The sequence below is a fragment of the Macaca nemestrina genome, chromosome 7 (assembly GCF_043159975.1).
Source record: "Macaca nemestrina isolate mMacNem1 chromosome 7, mMacNem.hap1, whole genome shotgun sequence".
Lineage (NCBI taxonomy): Eukaryota > Metazoa > Chordata > Mammalia > Primates > Cercopithecidae > Macaca > Macaca nemestrina.
The window spans coordinates 67,726,811-67,743,111 of NC_092131.1; positions in this window are offsets into that span (position 1 = coordinate 67,726,811).

Here is a 16,301-nt window from a genome sequence, read left to right on the forward strand (position 1 = left end):
GGTGGCTGGGACTGACCAGGTCAGTAATGCCATCTACCACAGTGCCTAGAGACTAGACTATTGCCCACCTAAGCATGAATCAGTTTTCCTCTTCAACTCTAAGCATACTCTCCTCCTCATCCCATATCCCTCACAACATGGTGATATGGTTAGGCTTTGTGTCCCCACCAAATCAAATCTGAATTGTAATCCCCATAATACCCACATGTCTAGGAAGAGACCTGGTGGGAGGTGATTGGATCGTAGGTATGAGAAACACACTCACCCATCCAAATCCAAAGAATGGACTTAGAGGCACAAAGAACAGCAAAAGTGAGACTTTTTAATAACCATCTTGCAAGATTGGGGCAGAGGGCAGGCACACACAGGACAGTCATAACAGGTAATTTATCTCCTAGCACACAAGTCCCTCCCCCAGTTCCTCACTGGCTGAGTACTATGGGGTAACAATCTTCCTGGACATCACCTAAGTTTCATTATCTCCCTTATAAAGTTGTCCCCTATCAGCTGTCCACTAACCTGAAAATTTTCCTTAAAATATTTTAAAAGATAATTATTTCATTCTTTATAAAACAACTCCTTTATAAATAGAGTGGTTATAGATAAAGAAGCAAACAAATATAGAGAGAAATAGAGACAGTCATATGCACCAGGGATTGGTCCATCTTATATGTCTACCACAAATTCGGATGCAAACTCCATAAGGTAAAAGACCATATGTTATTTGTAACTATATTTTAGTGGCACGGTGATTGATATACAGAGAGAATTAAAAAAATCTCATTGTGGTTTTGACTTGCATTCCTCTGATGATTAGTGACATTTGAGAAATGTCTATTCAGATTGATTACCCATTTTTATATCAGATGATTTGTTTTTTGGCTATTGAGTTGTTTGAGTTCCTTATATATTCTGGTTATTAGTCCCTTGTTGGTTGAAACACTTGCTAACATTTTCTCCCATTCTGTTCGTTTCACTCCAGTTAAAATGACTTTTATAAAAAGACAAATATTAACATGCTCGTGAGGATGTGGAGAAAAGAAAATGTCTGTGCATTGTTGGTGTGAATGAAAATTAATACAGCCACTATGAAAAAGACTATGGTGGCTTCTCAAAAGACTAAAAATAGAACTACCATATGATCCATCAATTCCACTGCTGGATATATATCCAAAAGAAAGGAAATCAGTATATTAAAGAACTATCTGCATATCCATGTTTATTGTAGTATTATTTACATTAGTCAAGATATGGAACCAACCTAAGTGTCCATCAACATATGAATGGATAAAGAAAATGTGGTGCATATACATAGTGGAATATTTTCAGCCATAAAAGAGAATGAAACCTTGTAATTTCCAACAACTTTAATGGAACTGGAGGACATTATGTTAAGTGAATTAAGCCAGGCACAGAAAGACAAATATCACCTATTCTCATTCATATGTGAGAATTAAAGAAATTCATCTCATGGAGGTAGAAACTAGAATGATGGTTACCAGAGGTTAGGAAGGCTCTTGGGAAGGTAGGGATATAAAGGGGTTGGTTACTTGGTACAAGAATACATTTTATTTCTTAGATAGAAGGAAGAAAATCTAGTGTTCAATAACACAATAGGGCAGCTATAAGTTAATGACTTACTGTATATTTCAAAGTAACTAGAGAAGTGGATTTGGAATGTTCTCAACACAAAGACATAATAAATGTTTGAGGTTATGGATATCCAAATTATCCTAATTTGATTATTACACATTATATGCTTAATAATCAAAATATCTCATGTACCCCATACATATGTAAAACTATTTGTTTACATAAAACTAAAAAATTTCAAATAAGTTAATATACATCTTTGATTGGATTGTCTAAAATTTATTTTGGTAGCATTTATTTTTATTGCTGATGCCATATATATATATATATATATATATTATTCTAAAAACTTGAAAAACATAGGACATGAAGAAAATGAAAATCACAATTCTTTTATATTTATGTTAACATATTTTCTCTTTATTTATAAAAATTATGGCTTCTTTTAAAATCCCAAACATAAGGTTGGTGCAAAAGTAATTGCAGCCTAATAATTGTTTAACAATTAGAAAAAGAATATATTTTTTACTCTACTCTTCTACCAAAAAAATGGAATGATAAAAACTGGAAGTAAAGTCATCCTAAAAATTGGTTGAAGTTAAATAAAAATATTTATTTTAAAACTCTTCTTGTCTTTATACTGTAAATGGGAGTAATTGTGGATAAATGGTAGAGTCCTAGGACATTATTTTTGCCCAGTAGAATTCAATGCATGGAGCAAGAAAGAAGAAAAAGAAAATATCAATGAAAATTATCTGCATAACAATGTAAAATGCTATCTCCGTTTTGGGCAGAGTATATTCTATTATCTCTCCAAGAAATGTTCATTTTCCTTAACACAAATTTTGACTATAATATCACCAAGAAACATAATTGTTTTCACTTGGGTTTGTATATTTGTGTGTGCACATGACAGTATATGTGTTGCCCAATAGTTTTTCATAAGAACCTGGAAATTCAATGAAGAAATGAATGAGATACTTTCACAGGATGCTGCTTGAGTAAACCCAAAGAATATTGAACATAATGTGGCAATTCTCACCATAGACAATTCCGCCAAAGCTTTCCCTGTGACCTGAAGCACTACCCTTCTTCAACCCTGTCTTGCCCTTGTGGATTATGGTAACTGACATTGTATGGCTGGAGGAGTGATGGTGGAGAGATTAGGGGAAAATCTCAGGGTAAAATTGTTTTCTATGGGAAGAAGTTTAGGTTCTCCTAAAGGGGGTGAGCAGGGATGAAAATGCTCATAGAAGGAATTTCAATTACAAGAGACAAGATGAGATACTACAGTTTACCCATTAGGACAATCTGCAAGAAGATTCTAGATTTTTTTTTCTCTGATCCTGGAGTTCAGAAACATTCATAGCTAACATTGAGCTTCAGTTTTGTCTTTTTTTTTCTTGAAATTCTATCTAGTTATTTTCAAAGGCATTATTAAACATACAGCTTTGTGGTCAATGCAGAATTAACAGATGAAGCTTTAGAAGAAGTGAGTCAGCTTGGCAGTGTCAGCACTGGCTTGAAGGAGGACAATATTGTTAGAATTCCAAGTGGTAATCTGTAGCCTAATGTTTCAAATGTGACACTTTATTGTAATTGCTTCACTTATTTCTTAGAGAAATAAAATGTTACAGCTATTTTTAAAATTCCCAGAATTCTATCCCCATTCTATTTTCCACAGATGTAAGTAAATAACCTCTGTTGAAGCTATGCAAATCGTTTGTGTGCTTCCTTTCAAATTAGTACTGGACATTTGTATCTATAACAAGATCCAACATTATTCAATGTTTTTAAGTTTTACTAAAATTATATGTAATATTTTTGTGTTTCTGTATTCACTCATCATTCTGTGTTTTGAGGTTTATCCACATTGATATAGTTGATACAGTCTATTTTAACCACAGGATTGTGTAGCATTTTATAAACACCTTACAATTTATCCATCTCTCAGCTGTGAACTGTATCATATTTACATTCTTTCCTAGTACACACAGTGATGAGATAAATATTCATATATAGATTACTTTGTGCACATGTAAGAGGTTATCTATGACATATAGTTCAAAATGGAATTGCTAAATTGTATGTTATATGAATTTTCAAATTTAATTAACATTTCAAAATTATTCCCCAATAAGAAGCAATAGCATTGTGGATGAACACAGAAAGAGGGGAAACGTGATGTATTTTGGTGTATTTTTGTTTCTTTGTGGATTTGCTTTATATTTTTGTTTTCTTTTTGCCTTTACCCAAATAGGATAGAACAGAAGTTCTCTAACAAGGTTGCACATTCTAATAGCTAAGGCACATATAAAAATTACCAAACCCTTGTTCCACACTCAGATATTTTTGACTGCAATTACACAGGAATTGGTCTTCTCCATCAGTATGATTTTAAAGCCCCCATTCCCCAGAGGATGCTAATGTGTAGTCAAGGTGATTAACCATTGCAATAGGTTTTCAAATTTCAGCTTGTATCAGAAATACCTGGACCAAAAGACTTGTTAAAAGATACATAGTTTGGCCCCATGCCCAGAGTTTCTGATTCAGTGCTTCTGGGGTGGGCTTGTGGGTTTACGTTTCAAACAGTTTCTCAGGTGATGCTAAGGTGCAGTCTAGAGCCGACACTTTAAGAACATCATCCCCACAATAAACGATGGGGAAAGGAAAAAGCAACCTTGACAGCTAGCACTAACAGCTAGGCTATGATGTTCCTACAGTTTCAAACACAAAAATAATGTCGTTACCCTGTACCAATAACGAACAAGACTAAAACAAAATCACTGTATAAGTGTGCCTCAGCAGTCAAAACGTAAATTTCAGCACGAACCACAAAAATGGTCAAGATTCTCCCACTCCTAAAATACATGACTGTGGTTTCTTTTTCCTGTTACAACTTTAGGCCCTCTTCATTCTTTCTGCCTCCTATGTAAAGATTAGTAATTATCCAATCATAGATTTGCTACCACTTTCATACATGACCCAATCCAGCAAAAACTCCTAATATAAGCCCAAATCACCAAACCAAGCCCAGATCCTGTAACAAGTCCCCCAAAACATATTCTGAAACATGCATGCAGTAAGTAATAAAATTATCTTTGTTTGACTACAGGTATGTTACCGGTGGTCTGTCTTTGGTGGCCAATGACAAAGGTTACCAATAAAGTGGGGATGGGGCTATATATATACACACACATATATATATATATATGTGTGTGTATATATATGCACACATACATACTTGGAATACTACTGTATATATGTTAAAAACTTATTTTACTAATATAAACAGTAGATGTATTCATTGTAGAAACGGGATTCACATGTAACAAACCTGCACGTTGTGCACATGTACCCTAGAACTTAAAGTATAAAAAAAAAAAAAGAAATAGAGGATTCATTCACAAAAGATAAAGAAAAATAATTGACCAGATATCCTGCCAAAAATGTTGTCAAATTAAGAATATTATTTTCTTTAGAGTTTTCCAGTATAAACATTATATAATTAATTGGTTATCAAACTATTGATAACACTTTCATATTTTTCACTTAAAATATGTTATAGATTTTTCCCATGTTATTCTATTGGAATTAACTAATTTATAGTATTGACACTGATATTAAGTAGTATTAATCATAATACTAATTTCTACATTATATTATTTAACCAGTTCCAAATTTTATATTTCAGAGCAGAAATTCAATAGACATTTTCTAAAGCATAAATAATTAACTTCAAATTCTTAATATATTCCATTATTATTTTATTTTTCAAGATGTTTCTTTCTTATAGGATTTTAGAAACATTCCTGTAGAAGAAAAGCAGCACCACGAATTGAAGCTATGCCCCACTGAACTTCTCCCTTTAAATTAAATAAAATATTGAATTTTATTGCACGAATTTTGTGATTGTATTAAAGAAAATATGTGGTTTTATATCTCTATATATGCATACATATATGTTGCTACATATACAGAGAGTTGTCTATACTGACATTTTCCTACTGCTGATATTTTCATCTGTGTGGCAAAAATTTAGGTTAAAGATTATAGCTCCTTTGTTTTTATATATCTGTGTAATATTGGAATGAGCACTGCATGCATTTGGTAGAGCTGTTTTGATAAAATGCTGGTTTGACTTGCTATAACAATGTTCAAGATTTTTACAACTATTCATCAGTGAAACTTTTCTATTGATTCCTACTTTTTACTCTTTTATCATATTTTGATAAACATTATATTAACTTTGTAAAATTATTGGAAAGTTTTTATGTGATTTCCACAAGCTAAACAATTTACAAAATAGTGAATTTCTATTATTTGTAGGAAAGGAACTTGTTATATTGTCTTAGTTGAGATTAGCATACTTTTAAAAGATTTTTTTCATAGCTTTTAATTTTGATATGAATACTGTTTACATATTCCATGTTTTGTAAAGTAATTTAAGCACCTCTCTTGAAAATGTCTACATGCATATACCTCCACTTCATTAACAATAATTGAGACATAATAAACATATTAATATATGTATTGATGATTCCCAGAAGCTTGGAAATTGTTTTTGCTAGATTTAACTTGTTGCCAAAGAGCTTGAGTATCCTCCCTTAGACTGTCACTTGAAGAATAGTCATGTACACATATTTTTAAAGGAATAAGTGTATTTCTTTTTCTTACATATTGACAAATTATAGTTGCATATATTTATTAAATATAGAGTGGTGTTATAATTTTCAATGCAATATGAAATGATTAAGCTAATTTCCATATCATTACTTCAAATATTCAAATTTTTATGAGAACATTAGAAATGTATTCTCATAGCAATACTGAAATGTACAGCACCACACATTCTTAATAGGCTAAAAACTCCCATGAAGAGCGATCCTCTGTAATCAGCACCATTTAGAAGCTATTAAGGAAGACAGAAGCCTACGGCTTCATAGATATTTGTTATGAGGTTTTGTTTCATTTTGTTTCATTTTTAATACAATACTACTTCTAAAGAAGGACCTGAAAGTTTCATAATGGAGTTATTTTACCCTTTATCACCAAAAACAATTACCCTGAAACAATAAATCATAAACCATGCTACTGGAAGCTTTCCAAACTTCAAACTAATAGAAGTGGCTTCCAGGTGTGAAATCTGGATTGACTCCTCTATGAAATTCAGGTGGACTCATTCACTTACTCCTCCCTGGGCACAGGCAGTCATCCCTCGCTCAGTTCCTTGGATGGCCTCATTCCTCTGTGGATCCCTCTTTCTTGGCCCTCTCTTCCACGGACTCATCATTGACTTTTCCCCTTTGACTCTCCTTACCTTTTACGGCCCAGCCAGCCCCTACCCTTATCATCACAGTTTCAGTCATTCTGTTCTATTATTGCATCACGTTTTTTGGAGAGAGCTGGAAAGAGCTTCTGATATATGACAAAAGTTGTATAAAGGATAAATGAAAGACAGATTCTCATGTTAACTTCAAGTTAAAATTCTTTTATGATATTTGAATTGTTGATGCTGTCCAGAATGGCAAATATTAACACCCCATCTTGTAGGTGTACTCCCTTTCCCTCAGCCAGAAAGCTCAAGCATTTTCTTTACTCTTTTCCTGGTCTTGGGTCTTATGTAATATGTATATTAATAGTCATATTAATATACCCCTATATTAACTTGAATAACAGTAGTGCACATATTACTGGATTTTAATCCACAGAGTAGACTTGGGGACTAAATGGATTCATAGATCCTAGGAATTGCTATAGGAATACCCATCATAAGGGATTTCTGTCTGATGCTAGAACATCAAGAGAAAATTGATGTTTTTTGCATCTATTTTTCAGCATCACTCATTCTCTTACACAAATGGTAGACATGAGAAAGCTATAGATCAGTCATTTCAGACTTTTTTCTTTCATTAGATGAAGAGGTTGATTTTTGATGAGATGCTTCTTTGTTTAGCTATTGAAGTGGTACGATTTTTTGAGTAGGAAAACTTTAAGATCATCTTGCATTTCAGCCTTTAAATATATTAATACTTCAAGTTTTTAAAATGGCAATTAAAAAGGGTTTATTTAGAGCAACTTTGTCAGAAATACAAGGCAATTTATCCAATAAAGGTTTCTCACTTTTCAAACTAGTAGAAGAAAAAAAAAAAAAAACTAAATTAAATGTTTGTTCTACCCATGCCTTTGTTTTCTTGAGTATTTATTCTTTATATAGTGTAAGTCCCTCCACTATATTACTGGCATGAATTAATCTTGTTTTTCCACATTAAGGAGCTCATTGCTGTTACCGACATCTGGCCCCTTTATTTTCTGTAACAAATAATTAATTTAATATTCTTTTACTGATCGTTAAGTGATTTTATTTTCAGATGAAAGTTTTTAATGCTGGCCTAACACATGCTGTTTATTTAAGAGGTTGAAAATTGGTTTAATTCATTATATAGGCTAATAAATTTTACATAACAATGTTGTTTTTTAATAATTACAAATACAAGTTTGGCCAAAATCCAGTTTGATTAGAAAATAAGTGAATATATTAAATTTTTAATTTTTATAATTTTATTCTTATTATAGTAAAAATAAACATTTATATTCTTATTCTTTTATTTTATTTATTCAAGTTTACCTTAAACCACCTATAAATGTAATATGATTAGTAAGTATGGTTTATCTGATTTTTATAAAAGTGAACTTCATAAACCTTATTGTTTTTTATCAGACATGCTTTTTACAAAGAGACAGCATAAACGGAGCTTAATTTAACAAATAAGGAGGACTATTTTGAGTATCCTCAGGTTTGTCCTTCATTGATAGGTCCAATTCACGCAAATATTTTGTGGCAGTAATTGCAAGTTTTTTGAAGACAGCTCTAAGTATGCATAAAGTCTTCTCTACAGGAAAAATAGGCAATTACAAATAGATAATTTCAGAATTAAGCAACTTGGTCTAAAGTTATGTGTTCATGCTAAGCCAAGTATCTGTGATCAGAAGATAATAAAGAAACCTCTTCAAAGTATATCATTTTGATGTACTACAAGTTCTGAAAGACTTCTGAAAAATGACAAAGCATTTCTAGATTTTTAAAGTAGCTTGAAGTAAATTAGATTAACCAAATACTTCCATCACATGTACTTAAGCATAGTCATACTGAAATGTTTGAAATTTGTTATTACATGTTACTTCCAACTCTCAAAACTAAGACATTTGAGAAACTTTTAGTCTTAACTTCGCATATTTTTTAAATTCATTATCATTTAAAAAATGTTTGAGCTAAAAAATAAAGACAAAACTATAAATGTCTATTAATACATACCAGGGGCTATGATAAAGAAGCAGATAAACACTCCTTCACGTGCCCTAAACAACTGTTGCCTAAAAAGTTTGATTTTACAATGTGATTGAAGTGTATTAGTCCATTCTCACACAGCTGTAAATATACTATCTGAGACTGAAAAATTTATAAAGAGGTTTAATTGACTCACAGTTCCCCATGGCTGGGGAGGCCTCGGGAAACTTACAATTACGGCCAAAGGAAAAGAAAGGACTTCTTACAGGGTGGCAGGAGAGAGAGAGGATGTGAGAGTGCAGGTAAAAGGATCATTTTTAAAATCATCAGATCTCCTGAAAATTCACTCATATCATGAGAACAGTGTGGGGGAAACTGCCCCATAATCCAATCACTTCCCCACAGGTCTCCTCTTTAATACCTGGGGATTACAATTCAAGATGTTTTGGATGGGGACACAAAGCCTAACCATATTATGAAGTGTTTGTTCACTAAGCAAGATAAAATAAATAGTGAACCAAAATAAATAGGGTTGTGTTTCTCAAGAAGTTGCCTTAATACTAAATAAGCTAATGAAACTTAGTATTGACATTGCACATAACCTTGTTGGGTGGACAAGCCAAAGCTAGCAGGGGGATAGGACTGGGAAATGCCATAAAAAACTTAATTATCGACTTAGGAATGGGGAGGAGGCTTACTCAACACATGGGTTTGTTCAGAGGACTTCATTCCCCTCTTTTGAAAAAACATTGAGCATAGGTATCTGATTTGAAAGATGTTAATACAGGATCTAAAAAGAATTATTTGCACTGTATATATTGTCACCCTCATCTATCTACAGGGAATATGCCCTGATTATGAGTGCATTTCATTATGATTATAAAGTGGACAATTAGGGGAAAATGGGGGTATAGCTCACTTCCTTTTTTGAATATCCTGGTCACATCATTATGCCTTTTTTCTTTCATCTTTCATTTGTGGGCTTCTTTTTTTTTTTTTTTTTTTTTTTTTTTTTTTAACAGGCACTCCACCACGAGCTAAAATATAGTTTCTTATTTAATGCCACACAAAAATTTATGTGGTAGATACTATTGTAATCCTCACTTATAGAGAAAGAAAGTCAAATTAGAAAGGTTACATAATTCACCCAAATTTACCTGGATAGTACATTTCAAGGGGAAAATTTAATCCCCAGACTGTTTGATTTGAGTTCACACTCTTAACGAGTACTCATTTAGTCTTCATAATTCATCCTCAAAGGAGGTCAAATTTATCATAGATTTGAAGATGAGAGGAATAAGACTGCGGGAAGATAAGTGACTTGCCTGAGTCAGTAGCATTTAGAGGTTATGTAGAGAGCAGCACTGTCCCCCTCCTTTACTTCCTGCCAGTCTTTTGTGGGTCTCTCATTCTTTGTGACATTGATTGAACTACTCACTGACACTCACTGACTCCTTCACATTCAGTGACTGTTTAGAAATATCTTTTCAGGAGAAAATAAAAATATAACAAAAGTTGTAAAAACTATCTTCATTGTGTCACTGTCCATGTTTGTTTTATTTTACAAGTTACTCAAATTTAGTCCTCAGTTTTGACCAATTATTTCATGTCTTACATTTCTTTGACCTTGGTCGGTTATTTTTCTATTTTATGGATTTCTGATGTCTTATGCAGATGAAATCTTTGGATGTTGGCTTTTTCATATGCGACACAGCATTTTTGTATATCCACTTAATCTACTTAAATACTTTACCAACTATATATCTTCATAATCCTATTTTGGTCACTCACTTGTGAGTTTGGTTTTGTACCAATATTCTTACTTGCAAATAATCATTTTGGTTTATTTAATCTGAAAAGGAAGTAACTGAAAAAATACAGGATAGTTTCTAGAATCTCTGGGATTGCAGGATACCTCTGGGACCACTCAGAAAAATGAAGAGGCTATTCAACTAGACCCAGAGCTGAAGGCACTGCTGCTGCTGCCACAGAGCACAGGACATTGACAGCTCACAGGATGCAAAATGTCTATGATCATAACAATTGCAAAGACTGGGGAGTTGGAGAAAACATAGCCAAACCCAGAATTCTCTGTTACTATGAGGAATGCATAATATTCAGTGAAACCCACAGAACATGTCATCATGTCATCATAGTCACTAGGCCAGCGGTCAGCAAACTTTTTCTGTAAAGATGAGATAGTATGTTAGGCTTTTCAGGGCATATAGTGTTTGTTACAACTATTCTATTCTGCCTTTAGAGTACAAATATAGCCATATAAAATACATAAATGAATGGGTGTAGTATGTACCAATAAAACTTTATTTTTGTAGACTGAAATTCGAACACTGAAAAACTAACAGAATTTTTCCATGCCACGAAATAGTCTATTATTTTTTCCAGCTGTTAAAAAACAAGCAGTGGGTCAGATTTAGCCTGCAGGTTGTAGTTTGCCAATCACTGCATTAGATCATTAAGATCACTCATCATAGTGGGGACTTTTTAATACATTTACATAAAATACCCCCATCTCAGGTTCAAACTTCTGTGTAGATAATGGTCCAAACTTATCCCTTCCAACTTTGTGATCAATCCACAAAAACCATTAGGTATACAGATACTTCCTTCAGGTTAGCTTTATTTTCAAATATTTGGAAGTTTTCTTTTTCTTTAAACAATTAGTGTTTAATTTATTGGTTATAAGTTTAAAACAGAGTTATTTCAACTATTAAAGTCAGTCATAAAATTATTTTTCTTTTGTTTACAAGTGAAATGATTTTAAAAATTACTCTCAAGGGAGTTTGGTTCTATCTTACAACATAAAAAAAAAAAAAGAAACAGAAAACAACAACAACAAAAAAACACCCTCAAATGTTTCACAGCACATCACATTTAAATGAATTTGGCCATCCAGGAAGAACACAGATATCATCTCAGTTAATTGAAGTTATTTACAATCAGGTTTCAGTTGAGTGTAAGACCACAACTACCAATATGCATAGTGAGAATTGTCAGTGAGCCATTTTTTAAATAATTACTATATTTTCAGCCACTACACTCAAAGGTGACTAATTCATCCCCTTATCTGATTACCAAAGCACGTAGCTCCCACCTAGTTTGATCAGCAAAATGCAATTTTTAAAAATCTGTTGTTCTTAAAATGGGTGTGTATATTTACCAATTTATCATTAATGACCCTTGAAGGTGTGAGAGGATCCAAAGGATTATTTTCCACCTGATGACAAAGACTTTTGAATGTTATGAAATGTTACATTTTTCACATAGCTGTTGTTGATAAGAATAACTACTATGATATTCCAGTTAAATTCTCACATGGGTTAATGTGACATGTGGATATAATCCTAAAGTCGTTCTATTAAAGTTAGCTAAGATGAACAGTGAACTGGGTTGCTCTGAAGTCTGCTCTCAGTGTATCTTTTTCTTTTCATTCTTTACAGTCAGCTATGACTACTGCCAATGTATCACATAGAGGCATCTGTGATTCCAGCTCAGTTTCTTCCTCACCTCAGTAAAATGGTCATAGGGAAAACCCTATGAAACCATAGCTGTTCACTGAGAGAGAACCAATACCGTGGAAGGATAGATATTTGAAAGATCCTGCTGATGCAAACTGCTTACACTTACTGGGGCTCCACAGTAGAAATGCTAGATGTAATCAAGTTAATGGCTAAGTGGATATAGCTTGATGAGTCAGTCACAAGTTTATCTCCTGTATTATGGTTGATTCTTATGTGAAGTCCCAAGCCAAGGTATATCTCTGCGGAGCAGAATATTTATTTACCCAAAAAAGTTTGGCATTATTTCAAAAAACTTGGAGCTTTCTCTGTGATTTTGTAATTGTGTTTTCTACAGACTCCATGCAACATCACCAATCATCCACAGAGCTTTCAACTATTGTAAGATCCAGTGAGTCATTGTGGATAAGTTCACATAGCTTGTAGTGCAGCCTAGACCCAATAAAGAGCCTTCTGATCAAAAGGTAGCAGTATTTTCAGGTACCAGGTAAATGAGTATGAGTAATGCTCAAAGCTAATGTGCACTGCAACCAAAGTCAAAGATATCTATATAACGTTGTTTCCTTTAGAAGCAGAATTGATTACTCACTTTAGTGGTGATATCCCCATATGCCCCATTATACTGAGCAGCAGAAACTTTACTGAAATATATCTGACCAAGGCAAATTTATTCCTTCTACTTCCTGCTCTCCAGTTCCCATGATCGATATATTATTAAAATCATAAACCAGTATTATGTCTTGTGGGATAGTGAAATTGTCAATGTCATTGCACACTAAATTGTGGCACAGAAGATGACAGTTGTGATTTAAGACATAATAGTGAAATTGTGTTGCTGTTCTTATGGGGTGAAAGAAATTATTTTCAAAGTTCAAGTCCTACTGTAATAGAGGAAAAAAAGGTGAGATCAATTGTTTCATTTAAGGTGTCTAAGACAGTATTGATTTGTTTCACCAAGAATACCACATTTGGAACTGGATCTACACTTAAAGTCACCACCAAATTAGGTTTGAAATGATCCATCATCATTTTCCATGTCTCATTTGTTTTCTGTAATCAGCAAACTGGAGAATTAAATGGTACTATGAAACATATAATCACATCTGAATCTTTCAAGCCTTTGACAATTTCACTAAGATTTGCCATTCCTTCGGGAATGTAGTATTAATTTTTCATTTATTACCTTGATAAAGTGGGAAATCTAGGGACTTCCAAGACCTTCTAACCCAATAACCTTTATTTTATTCACCTATGCAATCAATGTGAAGATACTTATTTTGTCAGTTTGGGAGGACATTTATTTATTATGTATTTATTTATATCATATACTCAGATACTGAGAGAATGGTCATAGGATTATTTGAGAAAATAATGAAATGATTCACAGTATGTATTTGTAATGTTATTGTAAGAACTTTTCCGAAAAATGCCTGGACACCCCTTTCTTCAAGTTCTATGAATCTATAAAGAAACTCAGAGCTTAGAACTGGGAAAACAGCCTTGAATTTTAAGCATTATGACTTAAGATACTTGTCTTTTCCCACAGTTGGGAATTAAATAGGAAATTAACATATTGTATATATACCTTAATCCTAGGGGTCCCAGTTAGTCAAGATCAATTATTACATCAGTGTGGGCCCCCTTATTATCGTACATGTTCTGCTGAGCATTATGTTAATTACAAGTGAATAATGATAAGGAAGTTTTAGAAGTATGCAGAAGTGAGCTTAATTATATTTTAAGATGTGAAATTTGCAAAGATATTTATAACATTGAAGCAATATTCATCTCAAAAAATAAAAAGAAAATACTATATTTGAATAACAACAATATTAGAATGTAGTAAAATATATATAAATCATTAAACATCAACAAATGGGGGATCTAATTTGTGGATATGAGATTGAGTGTTGCTGTCTTCACTAATAATATGACCAGAAAGGATTTGCTATTGTTCTTTATTCTTTGCATCAATGGCTACTAATTTAAAATCCTAGATGATTCCTTCTAAGTGATTAAAGCTAGGTTAAAGTTCTTGCCCATGTTGCAAAGGATCTGGAGCAGGCAGAGGAACAGGAGGAGTTAGGGAGATAGAGGGGAAGTACTGAGGGGACTTGGGAATTAAAGTATCTTTCTTTTTGTTATAATGGGTAGCAGCCTGTTTTTTCCTACAACAAACTTCTAGAATGTTAAGTCCAATGAAGGCAGTGACTTACCACTGCATAGACAGTCTAATATTCATAGATAGAGTTAGCACTCCACATATACATGATAAATGTGTAAATGAATGAATGACAATAATTGCCTAAATATATTAAGGATTTTCAGATGCAGGAAAGCCATAAAAATGATAACTGCCACAAACTGTTTTCAATTTTGTTATATTCTCTGCATCAAACAGTCTTCTTGATTCTTCTGAATGTATCTGTACTCCTATCCCAATTACCATTTTCCTTACCCACCTTGATTTATGTTAGCAGGCAAAAAAATATGGATGGACTGGATATTTTGGCATAGTAAATTTGTAAAGACTCCTAGCTGTAGAGATTACAGTGTATATAAAGCATCTACTTATATGATTTTTTGAAAATAAAAAATAAATGATATTTTATACTTTTTAAGTAGAAAATATTCCTCCTAGATATCACTCCTGGTCTTCAATGAATAAGCATGAATTAAATAATAAAATAATATCTCAATATATAGCATACAAACATTTTGATACATTTATTTTTCTATAAATTACAAAAATTTAATCAACCATTACTGGCTTATGGACCATCAATTCCATTAATATGTCTCAAATTTGCATTATGTTTAAGCAGTTAAATCTTTTTGTATGTTTTATTTTATTTTCTTGTTTATTGTGTTTTATAACCAAAAAAGAATATAAAAACAATTTAAATAATGTAGAAAAAAGACATGTTAAATATTAGAAAATTTTAAATAAAATAATGTCATAATGCAGTTGAGAACTTTGAGATACTGTGTAACAAATATTCAGTGGCTAGTCCTGAACTATCACTGAGTTTTTAGCATTGTCACTTTTATACTACTCAATTCAACAATGCAGGTTATCCCTGCACTATGTTTGCCCAGATAATAGAGGCTACCTACCCCACCTACGTTAAGTTAGGGAGAGTAAAGAACAGAGTACATATTTTACATCATCTGTTTCTATTTAATCACAAAGAAGAAGGATGAATGACAGAAGTAAGCTGAAAACAACTTGATTTCACAAGACAGCCATAACAATATCATATTAGGTAAGTGTAAATATAAAGTGATGGTATAAGTCATTCTGTGTACTTAACTACTCAGCCAGTTCAACAAAAAGAGACACATCAATCCCCAACAGTTTTCGTGATGGCACAGTAACCACTTTTTAAATCATTTGCTCAATAGGTAAGAGTTGCTGGATAGGGATGGATTTTGCTTGTCTGCTTGAGATCTTGCACCAATATCTCCTCTTCACAGAAATACAGTGAGATGCTAACCTGACTCTCAGCTTCTGGAAGCAGATACAGAGGGTCAGAAAGAACAAAGCTTAGTTACAATTAGTGAAATCTCTCTCCTCATTCTTGTGGAAATATTCTTTCCCCTAAACTTTTGGACATCATTATTTGCATGAACTTTTAGTAACAGACAACATACAAAATCAACATTTCCCATTTTATATATATTTTAAGAGCATAATATGAAATTGTTCCTAAACTACCACAATAGTAACAAATAGCTAATATTTATTTACTATGAATGTTTTCATTGCCAAGTCTTTGATGAGGGCTTTCCCAACTAATCCTCACAATAGCAGTGATTAACTGGATAACTATATTTCCCATCATATAAAAACTGAAAATCAAGGTTGAAACAGTGCCTAATGC